This window comes from Populus euphratica, unplaced genomic scaffold (genome assembly GCF_000495115.2).
Source record: "Populus euphratica unplaced genomic scaffold, PopEup_1.0 scaffold420.1, whole genome shotgun sequence".
NCBI lineage: Eukaryota > Viridiplantae > Streptophyta > Magnoliopsida > Malpighiales > Salicaceae > Populus > Populus euphratica.
This window is the reverse complement of record NW_011500192.1, coordinates 64,501-77,022: the sequence shown is the minus strand read 5'-3', so window position 1 is coordinate 77,022 and position 12,522 is coordinate 64,501.

Below are 12,522 nucleotides of genomic sequence, written 5' to 3'. Positions count from 1 at the left end.
TTATTATTATTATTATTATTATCGTTATTACTATTATTGTTATTTATAATTGTTGTTTATAATTTGTACAATTAACCTCCCTGTGGTTCGACCCCGGTCTTGCCAGGTTATTTATTACTTCGACACTCCTGCACTTGGGAGAAGACATCAATCTTTTAGTCGTTTCAGTGCTACTATAGAAAATACTTTTTTTGAAGATGGTAATAATGCAAATACATTTCGTGCTTTTAACCCAACTCAAGTTGAAGAAACTTATTTCATGGTCACCGCTAACCGTTTTTGGTCCTAAATGTTTATGGTTGCCTTTTCCAATAAACATTGGTTACATTTCTTTATGTTATTTGTACTAGGTAACCAGGTTATGGATGAGCACTTTTGGAGTAGTTGGTCTAGCTCTAAACGTACGTTCCTATGACTTCGTTTAAGGAAATCCGTTCAGTAGAAGATCCTGAATTTGAGACTTTCTATACCTAAAATATTTTTTTAAATGAAGGCATTCATGCTTGGATGGTGGCTCAAAACTAGCCTCATAAAAACCTTATATTCCTTAAGGAGGTTCTACCTCGTGGAAATGCTCTTTAATTGAACTTTAGCTTTAGTTAGTTGTGACCAAGAAACAACAGGTTTAGCTTGGTGGGCCGACAATCCTTGACTTATCAATTTATCTGGTAAACTACTAGGAGGTCATGTAGCCCATATTGGATTAATCATATTTTGGGCCATAGCAATGAACCTATTTGAAGTGGTGTATTTCATATCATAGAAGCCAATTTATGAACAAGAATTAATTTTACTTCCCCACCTAGCTACTCTAGGTTTGGGGGTGGGTCCTGGCAGGGAAGTCCTAAGAAACGTTTCCATACTTTGTATCTGGTGTACTTCACATAATTTCCTTTATAGTATTGGGCTTTGGCGGCATTTATCATGCACTTCTAGGACCCTACACTCTTAAACAATCTTTTTCATTTTTTGGTTATGTATGGAAAGATAGAAATAAAATGACAACAATTTTAGGTATTCACTTAATCTCCTCCCTTGTTACATCTTGTGCTAATACATGCTGTTGCGTCGAAGACAGTTTCAAGTTAATTGTCGATTCCATCTCTTCCTCATTTAGAACCCTAGGCATTTGTTCCACTCCTAACACACGTGGAAGTACACAATTACTTCTGATTTAACTACCTCATGTCCTTCGACAACCTCTCCATCCTCCCTTGTAAGTGAAAGAAGCTTATTTCTATGTTGTCCTCCATTTACTGATTTGTGAAAGTAGCTAGTATTCTGATCCCCTAAGCTTACCATTGTATCCTAGCCTTTTGTTTGAAAAAACTCTCTTCAGCCCTGACAATAGAAGCGTAGTTACGTATAGCATCCCTTTCTTGCATGCACAAAGTTGGATTCTCATGCGCTGTATGTAGAGCCTGTTGAGCCTTATCCATTTCATCTTTTCCATCTTTGACTCTATCTGAAATGTTGAAGTGAGTCATATTGAAAAGTTTCAATTCACTTTTTAGTTTTCTTAGTTTGCAACACAGCTATCATAAATCTACGGGACCTGCCATCCTTAGTCGGTCCATATCAGACTGTTTTTATCTCTGGACGGAGAATCAGCGACAACATTCTTTTGTCTCAGGAACTAATGAAAGGCTATCATAAATCTACGGGACCTGCCCGTTGTGCTATGAAAGTAGATCTGATGAAGGCTTATGACTCGGTTCGGTGGGATTTCGTTGACGCTGCGTTAACAAAAATGGGATTCCCTAGAACAGTCATTGAGTGGATCATTGTTTGTGTTACATCATGTCAATTCTCTATAAACGTCAATGGTGAGTTTGCATATTACTTTCAATGAGGGAGAGGGCTAAGACAAGGTGATCCACTTTCTCCATATTTATTTGTCCTATGTATGGAAATCTTTTGGGGGCTATTCTACAAGATGAGTGCCAACCAAAACTTCAAGTTCCACTGGAGATGCAAGAAGGACAACATATCTCATCTTTGTTTTGCTGACGACTTGATGATTTTTAGCAAAGGAGATGTAAACTCAATTCGTATGATCAAAACTGTGCTCACAAAGTTTCAAGATCTATCAGGTCTGTATCCAAATCCAAATAAAAGTGACATCTTCTTAAGCGGTGTGTTAAATGCTGAGAGGGAAGAGATTATTCATGTTCTTGGGTTTGCAGAGGGGGAGCTCCCTATGAAATATTTGGGAGTGCCTCTTATCTCGTCCAGACTAAAGGCTGTTTATTGTAAGGGTCTCGTGGATCGAATCACCTCTAAAGTTCGACATTGGACTTGTAGAACACTCTCGTATGCAGGACGAGTACAACTGATTAATTCAGTTTTATTTTCCATCCAAGTCTATTGGGCATCTCTCTTCCTCTTACCTGGGCAAGTCATAAAAAGTGTGGAGCAAATTATGAGATCCTTTCTTTGGTCAGGTTCAGATATGAGAACTACTGGGGCTAAAGTGGCTTGGGATCAGGTATGTCTTCCAAAAAAGGAGGGGGGGCTAGGAATAAAGAGGATAACAGAATGGAACAAGATTGCTTTGTTGAAACACATTTGGAACCTGTGCAATGACTCAGATGGCTCAATCTGGTCTACTTGGATCAGATGTAATCTGTTGCGAGGTAGGAATTTCTGGACAATCAAGACGCCACAGAATTGCTCTTGGGCATGGAGAAAGATTCTAAAGCTCAGATCCTTAGCATGGCCGAAGATGAAGTACATCATAGGGGATGGCAGGACAACTTCTCTATGGTTTGACAATTGGCATCCTCACAGCCCGCTCGCAGATTCTTACGGCGACAGATTCATCTATGATTCAGGTATGGAAAAGAACGCGAAGGTGAATATGCTGATTCATAACTCAGAATGGAAAATTCCTACCACTCACGCTATTGGATGGCACCCCATTGTAGAAGCTATTCCTTCCAATTCTAATCCTATGATAGGGCAAAATGATGAGATTGTTTGGCTGGATTCACCAAATCACAGATTCTCGATCAAAATAGCTTGGGAACAACTAAGATTTCATCATACGATGGTCGAATGGCATGACATTGTGTGGTTCAAGAATGCTGTTCCAAGACATTCGTTTCTTCTATGGGTGGCTGTCCAACAGAAACTCACAACTCAAGATAGACTTCATCGATTTGGTATACATGGTCCCAATAGATGCTCACTCTGTCTCCGCAACTACGAAGATCACAACCACTTGTTCTTTGAATGCTCCTATACTAAAGCGATCTGGTGGGATGTTTGTGACAGATGCAACATTCCAAGAATGACAAAAGGATGGGATGAATGGATTCGATGGGCCACTGTCACTTGGCATGGCAAAAGTTTTGTCAATTTTTCTCGTAAACTCAGTTTTGCAGCTACAGTGTATCATATCTGGCAAGAAAGGAATGCAAGGACCTTTGCTGGAATATCTAGAACTCAGAATTTGGTCTTTCATCAAATTGAATGTATCATCCGTGATAAGCTTGATTTGATGAGGAACGTTCTACCAACAGATGAAAATAAAAGAATCCAACGAGCATGGAGGGTTAATAACATAGATTCTTCATTTGATATTTAGCTGGTTGTATTGGTTTCCCTAACGAATCAAGTTAGGTCTTGAGTTTTCAGTTCGGTGGCTAGCATGTAGCCATCTGTTGTTTTACGTTTCTGTTCTCATTGTAAATCTGGGGTATGCCCCTTATAATCTTTGTATCGTTTTCCTTTAATAAATACGTCAACTTACCAAAAAAAAAAAAAGCAAGCTGAATCGAAGACATGCTAAATGGGTGGAGTTTATGGAGTCATTTCCTTATGTCATAAAGTACAAGAAAGGGCAAGTTAATGTGGTTGCTGATGCTCTTTCTAGGAGGTATGCACTGATCTCTATGTTGAATGCAAGGCTGATGGGTTTTGAACAAGTGAAGGATCAATACGCTAATGATTCCTACTTTGCTAATGTGGTTACCGAATGTGCAAAGGGAGCTTGTGATGGGTTCTTTATGCATGAAGGTTACTTGTTCAAAATGGGCAGAATGTGTATTCCTTCAGGTTCATTACGGGAGTTGCTTGTGCGAGAGGCTCATGGTGGTGGTCTTAGTGGTCATTTTGGGGAGAAGAAGACTTATGAGTTGCTGAAAGAACATTTCTTTTGGCCTAGCATGTTACGGGATGTGCACAAGGTGATTGAGAGATGTGCTATTTGCAAGAAAGCTAAGGGTAAAGAGAATGCATATGGGCTGTATATGCCGTTGCCTATTCCAGAGCAACCGTGGATGGATGTTAGCATGGACTTTGTACTGGGGTTACCGAGAACACAGCGTGGAAAGGATTCAATAATGGTTGTGGTTGATCGATTCTCCAAAATGTCCCATTTCATTCCTTGCAACAAAACTGACGATGCTGTACATGTAGCTGATTTGTTCTTTCAAGAGATTGTTCGTTTGCATGGAGTTCCTAAAAGCATTGTCTCTGATCGTGATACAAAGTTCTTAAGCTACTTTTGGAAGACTCTTTGGAGGAAGCTAGGAACGAAGTTACTTTTCAGTACGGCATGTCATCCACAAACTGATGGACAAACTGAGGTAGTAAACCGAACTTTATCTTCTTTGTTACGAGCTGTTATACATAAGAATTTGAAGAGTTGGGATACTTGTTTGCCTATTGTGGAGTTTGCATATAATCGTAGTGTGCATGGGGCTACAAAATTTTCACCATTTGAGGTCGTGTATGGCTTTAATCCTTGTGTTCCTATTGATCTTGTTCATATTCCAATTGATGAGAGGACATCTATGGATGGAATTAGAAAGGCAGAATTGATGAAGAAACTACATGAGCAGGTTCGATTACATATTGAGGAGAAAACAACAAAGTATGCTAAACAAGCTAACAAGGGGCGGAAAATGGTTAGGTTTGAACCTGGTGATCTTGTTTGGATTCATCTTAGTAAGGGCAGATTTCCAAGCAAACGCAAGTCCAAGTTGATGCCAAGAGCTGATGGTCCATTTCGGATTATAGAGAAGGTGAATGATAATGCGTATAAGGTAGATCTTCCTGGTGATTACAATGTATCAGCTACTTTTAATGTGAAAGACTTGACTCCATACTTGGATGATGACGACGATTATGATTTGAGGACAAATCATTATCAACCCGGGGCTGATGATGTGCATCATGGGAATGATAATCCATCTCGTAAAGGTAAATCAAATATGCAAGAGGATTCAGATGGTCCAATGACAAGAGCGAGAGCGAAACAACTACAAAGGACCTTGACGAGTCAGATTGGAATGATTGAAGCTGCGTCGGAGTTAAAATTTGGCAATCAGTTTCAAATTGGTTCAAGGGTGCTTATTTGCCTACAATTGGAGCTTAAAGATGGGAAGAGCCCTTAATGGTTCTTTTGATGCTGGACTACTTGAATTTGGGTTGATAATGCAAATAAGTTAAGAAATTGATGCTGTTTACGTCAGAACAGTAGATAAATTTGAACCCGAATTTGAAGTCATCCATTGCATGTGAAAACAAGACTAATCTAGGTGGATTTCAAGTTCAGAACGTGATCTTTCCAGATTGTCCAACCATGATTGCATTGGACTTTTGTGCAAGAAGTTATAGCCATTTTAAATTCGGTCTGTTTATGTTTCAATTAAAGTCAGAAAATGTGTGCTAGTGTAATTTGTCTGGTTACTTTGTCAAAGTCCAAGTTTTGGGCTTGATTTCTGTCATGTTGAATTTTCCTAAGTGTGGAGGGATGTTCCATTATAAATATGGCATCAGAATATGTAATAAACAACTTTTGGCCAATATTTGAACTTAATTCCGAGAATTAAGAGTTATTCTTCCAAATTGATTTGTGAAGAACCCTACCTGACTTATCACTCTTCAATCACAAAGAGTGTGGCGTCAAAATCCTAGATTGATCTTTGTGGCGTCCAGATCGACTTATCAAAGTATCACTCTAGTTTATCCTCCATTTTATTTACCTTAAAAATACTATAATCTAGCCTAAACACCAGAAGAAAGACAATACAACCAGACCCATCCTTCATCCATTTTCGTCAGATTCATTGTTGCCGATTTTTGAATCATTCACGGCACAACATCTGGTATCAGAGCATCAGTTGCGATCTAAGGCAAGAGCTAGAAACAGAAGAAAGGCTTGCTGGAATTGCAATTGATAAACTTAGTTATGGCTGGAGATAAAGAAGATTTGCCAAGAGGGTTAAGTTTAGAACAGGCACAGGTTATGGGCTTACAACGATCTCATGCTGAGATTCGGGATGAAATGACTGGAATTCGTGAACAGTTGCATACCCTTATGCAAATGATGCAAAGAAATAATTTGCAACCCCAGCAGAGGCAAGCACTTAGGGTGCCACGAAATGATTTTGTAGAAGCTGATGGAGATCCAAATGGGGATGATGAGGCCGACGACAGGGGCAGACCAAGAAGACAGAATAATAATCCTCCTAGTGGTCTCAAACTTAAGATTCCACCGTTTCGAGGAAGTAGTTCACCTGAGGAATACTTGGAATGGATTCAGAAGGTTGAAAAGGTGTTCGAATGGTATGAATATTCTGAAGAAAGGAAGTGCAAGGTGGCAGCACTTGAGTTTACAGATTATGCTCTTTTATGGTGGGAAAACTTAAAGATTCAGAGGAGAAGGGATGGAGAAGAGGAGATTAGAACGTGGGCAACTATGAAAAGAGTGATGAAGAAGAGATTTGTTCCTGATTACTATAAACAAGAGCTATACATCAGACTTCAGACTTTGCGACAAGGATCTTTAAGCGTGGAAGAGTATGTGAAAGAGTTTGAGTTGCTACAGATTCGATGTGAATTGATGGAACCCCAAGAACAAACAATAGCTAGATTTCTTGGAGGGTTGAGGAAGGATATAGCTAATGTGGTTGAATTGCAACCGTACATCTTCCTTGAGGATGTTATAAAGCTTGCAAGTCGTGTAGAGAGGCAGCAGAAACGAGGAGGTGTCCGAACTAGTGTAACTACGTCAAGTACGACAAGGGACAGATCTACGCCTACTCGAACATGGAGCACACCTAAACGAGATGAGAAGGTGGAGGTCAGCAAGGGGAATACCAGTTCTGATTCTTTAAAGGGAAAGGAGAAGGTGACAGAACCTCCACATCCAAGGAGGTCACGAGACATCAAGTGCTTCAAGTGCTTAGGACATGGGCACATTGCTTCAGAATGTCCAAATAAAAGGGTAATGATATTGCATGGGGATCATGGAGAGCTGATCAGTGGAGATGAGGCTGAAACTGAAGATGAAGATGAGGCACAAATGGAACAGGAAGAGGATTTCGAACCAGTGAAGGGAGATTTGTTGGTTGTGCAACGGGTTCTAAATGCACAAGTTGATGTTAGTGCTGAGCAACGTGAGAACATCTTTCATACTCGATGTCAGATTCGAGATAAGGTGTGTGGGATGATCATTGATAATGGAAGTTGCACTAATGTTGCGTCAACTACCTTGGTGGAGAAATTGGGCTTAACTACCATTCCACATCCCAGACCGTATAGTTTGCGATGGCTGAATGAGAATGGGGAGATTCGGGTGACAAAGCAAGTTCTTGTGCCCTTTTCCATTAAAACCTATCATGACGAGGTTTTGTGTGACGTTGCGCCGATGTCAGCTAGCCATTTGTTACTGGGTCGTCCATGGCAGTTTGATAAGGATGTGACCTACAATGGACGAAAGAACACTTATTCTTTCATGCTGAATGGAAAGAAGGTGAACTTGTTACCATTGAGTTCTCAACAGGTTAGAGAGGATCAGTTACGAAGCCAACAAAAGGAGGTGCAATCACGTAAGGGGCTGTTGTTAGCCAAAAAAGGCGATATCAAACAGGCATTAGCTTCGACGGGGGTTGTTTTCATGATCTGGGCAAAGCAATTGCTACAAGTAGAAGGACTGGACTTACCAACACAGATTAAGGAATTGCTAGAAGAATTTAAAGATGTGTTTCCAGATGAATTACCTAAAGGGTTACCGCCTATTCGTGGAATTGAGCATCAAATTGATTTGGTGCCGGGAGCTTCACTTCCTAATAGACCAGCATACAGATGTAATCCAGCGGAAGCAAAAGAGATTCAAAGGCAGGTTGGTGAGCTTGTAGAGAAGGGCTATGTTCGAGAATCACTTAGTCCATGTTCCGTACCTACTTTGCTTGTACCAAAGAAAGATGGTACCATGAGGATGTGTATGGACAGCCGTGCTATCAACAAAATAACAGTTAAGTATCGATTTCCTATACCCAGACTTGATGATTTGCTTGATGAGTTGCATGGTGCTGCATTGTTTTCTAAAGTCGATTTGATGAGTGGTTATCACCAAATTAGAATGAAAGAGGGAGATGAATGGAAAACAGCATTTAAAACTAAACAGGGGTTATATGAATGGATGGTAATGCCGTTTGGGTTATCTAATGCGCCTAGTACATTTATGAGGCTTATGAATCATGTTTTGAGGAAGTATATTGGGCTGTTTGTTGTAGTATATTTTGACGATATCCTAGTGTATAGCAAGACCTTTGATGATCATGTGAAGCATCTTAGAGTTGTGTTTGAAACTTTGCGAGATTCTAAGTTGTATGGGAAACTCACAAAGTGTTACTTCTGTAAAGAAAGTGTCGTGTTTCTTGGATATATTATCTCTAGCAAGGGAGTTAAGGTTGATGAGGAGAAAATTGAGGCAATTCGGGACTGGCCAAAACCTGCTAGTATCGCTGATGTGAGGAGTTTTCATGGTTTAGCTTCTTTCTACAGGCGATTTGTGAAAGATTTCAGCTCTATTGTTGCTCCTATGACAGAATGCTTGAAAAAAGGAAACGAGTTTAGATGGAGTGCAGATGCTCAGAAAGCTTTTGAGCTAATTAAAGAAAAGTTGTGTACTGCTCCAGTTTTAGCACTTCCAGACTTTGCTAAAACATTTGAAATAGAGTGTGATGCTTCCGGAGTTGGAATTGGGGCTGTTTTGATGCAAGAAAAGAGGCCGATTGCGAGATAATTTCCTACAACTTTCATGTTTTCAAGTGACTCCAATTTTGATGTTATCAATGATGTTTTGAGTAGACAAGTGAAAATAAGGATTGTCACCAAGTCAAAAGTTGGTCATCAACTCATCAATTGGTCATCAAATCAATAATTCTCAATTTTGGCCTATAAAAGGAGGTATTTGCCATGCATTTAGGCATCTTGGTTTCTATCATTAGTGGAACCTCTAACCTTGATATTTGTTATTATCATTGTTTAATCCTTACATTAATATTCTATCTCAAAGTTCTCATTTTCTTCTTCTTCTTCTTCTCATCCTTCTTTTTTCTTTATTATTATTATTGTTGTTGTTGTTGTTGTTGTTTATAATTGTTATTTATAATTTGTACAATTAACCTCCTTATGGTTTGACCCCGGTCTTGCTGTGTTATTTATTACTTCGACACTCCTATATTTGGGAGAAGACATCAATATTTTAGTCGAGTCATTATGTTCAACTTTTTTTTATTTTAAAAAATAAGATAATAAAAAAGTTCATGAAATAAATAAATAAATTATAGAGTTGTGAAATGCTTAATTTAAGGTGCGATGCTACCTCAATGAATATCCATCAATAATAAATAATTTATAAATAAATTTAAAAAATAAATTATATAATTAATGACATATATAAAATATATGTATATGAAAATACATAGTTAGATAAACATTCATTTAAAATGATTCGGGAAGAATAATTTCTCTATTTTCGCAGAACTTAGAACTGGATTTAATTGACTAACGATCAACTGGTGTGGAATGTAGTCAAAACCATGTCTGTGGGGCTAGACACCAGTCTTGTTTCTCCCTAGATAACTTTAGAAACAGCATGCTCTCAACAGTAAATAAAGGATGGCGATGCAAAGCAAGGCACGTAGGTTCAAAAATAAAAACTGAATTAGACATAATTTGTCACAATGAATTATATATTTACTAAAATTGGCAGAACACTCTTAGATTAGATTGAGCCAATTGATCCCATAAAAATTACATCATGGTTAGAAAAGATGTAATAGATTCACCCGACCCTTGCCGCAAACAATGAAGATCTTTCAAGAGTTGTTATTGGTGCGCAAGATCCATGGTAGTGTGTAACAGTTTGCAAGAAGATCCCATATATCTTCTGTGGTTCCTTGATGTCACCACAGGTTATCAGAAATTTTATAACATTTAAAAAGTAGTGATATTCAATCAACTTAATGAAGTTTTATGAATATAATTACATTATATTTTTAAATTATATTAATTTTTATTTAAATAATATATTTTAAGGTATTTGAACATTTCTATTATTTATTTTGTTTTTTTAATTGTGTTAAACTGTTATTTACTACTTAACTAAAATTATCAATATATAATTAATTAAAGAAATTTACTAATAATTTTATAATTCAAATTTATATTGTATTTTTTATATATTGTTAAAAAAAATATTTTTAACAACATTGATATGATAATATGAACTTATTATCACACTTGGACATCGCGGCGACTGTTTAAAAATAATCTCAAATGAAAAAAAAGAACAGATATTTGGTATATGTTCTTTTAGAGGAAAAGGTTTTGTTCAAGAAGTCGTCACCTAATATTATGGTCACTAGGAACCCCAACTAATTAACAGAGATTTTATGGTATGATAATTGTTATGCAAAAGGAAAAAGGTTATTACCCTTTAAGCATCCTACCTAAAGTAGACTGCATTGCTGGTTTGTGTAAAATCGCTAAGAATTTGTTCTTCTTTTTCCCCTTTTTCATTCTTCCCTTCATGTTTCTAATTTTGGCGTCAATGAATAATTCCTATGAATATTTCCAACTCTAGTGTTGGTAAACATCGTACAAATTTAAAAGTACAATATTTCTATCTCTGGCGTCAATGAATAATTCCTATGAATATTTCCAACTCTAGTGTTGGTAAACATCGTACAAATTTAAAAGTACAATATTTCTATCTCTGGCGTCAATGAATAATTCCTATGAATATTTCCAACTCTAGTGTTGGTAAACATCGTACAAATTTAAAAGTACAATATTTCTATCTCTGGCGTCAATGAATAATTCCTATGAATATTTCCAACTCTAGTGTTGGTAAACATCGTACAAATTTAAAAGTACAATATTTCTATCTCTGGCGTCAATGAATAATTCCTATGAATATTTCCAACTCTAGTGTTGGTAAACATCGTACAAATTTAAAAGTACAATATTTCTATCTCTGGCGTCAATGAATAATTCCTATGAATATTTCCAACTCTAGTGTTGGTAAACATCGTACAAATTTAAAAGTACAATATTTCTATCTCTGGCGTCAATGAATAATTCCTATGAATATTTCCAACTCTAGTGTTGGTAAACATCGTACAAATTTAAAAGTACAATATTTCTATCTCTGGCGTCAATGAATAATTCCTATGAATATTTCCAACTCTAGTGTTGGTAAACATCGTACAAATTTAAAAGTACAATATTTCTATCTCTGGCGTCAATGAATAATTCCTATGAATATTTCCAACTCTAGTGTTGGTAAACATCGTACAAATTTAAAAGTACAATATTTCTATCTCTGGCGTCAATGAATAATTCCTATGAATATTTCCAACTCTAGTGTTGGTAAACATCGTACAAATTTAAAAGTACAATATTTCTATCTCTGGCGTCAATGAATAATTCCTATGAATATTTCCAACTCTAGTGTTGGTAAACATCGTACAAATTTAAAAGTACAATATTTCTATCTCTGGCGTCAATGAATAATTCCTATGAATATTTCCAACTCTAGTGTTGGTAAACATCGTACAAATTTAAAAGTACAATATTTCTATCTCTGGCGTCAATGAATAATTCCTATGAATATTTCCAACTCTAGTGTTGGTAAACATCGTACAAATTTAAAAGTACAATATTTCTAACTCTAGCGTCAATGAATATTTTCGCGAAAAAATAAATTTGAAGAAGAAATTTTCTATATTATTTTTTTATCCTTTATTATTATTTTTCCTTTTTAGATGTAAAAAAAAATATAGCATAACAGATTTGTATTTAATAATAATGGGTCACCAGTTGAGCATATAAGAAATAATGAAAAAAAAAACAACATGTAGAGAAAAATAAATAAATCAAAGTGCGAGGGGCCCACAAATAAATTAACAAAGATCCCCAAATATTTTTGAAATTTTCTGATATCGAAAAGGGGTTCGTTTGGCCAAATATTAAACTAATATGAGCATAAAAATTATGACTAAGATATAAGGGTGTGTTTTACCAAACACAACTTTAACAACACACTTTGAGCTGGCTGGGCCTAAAATTCATACCCGATGATTAGTACTTAAAAGTGCATTTTTATCATGGTTTTATATCATCATTTTGCACTTGAAGTATCAATAACTCCTTAACCAAAGCATATTTTATAATAATATATCTAATAATATAAGATAACTTTAATTTGTGGTAAATGTC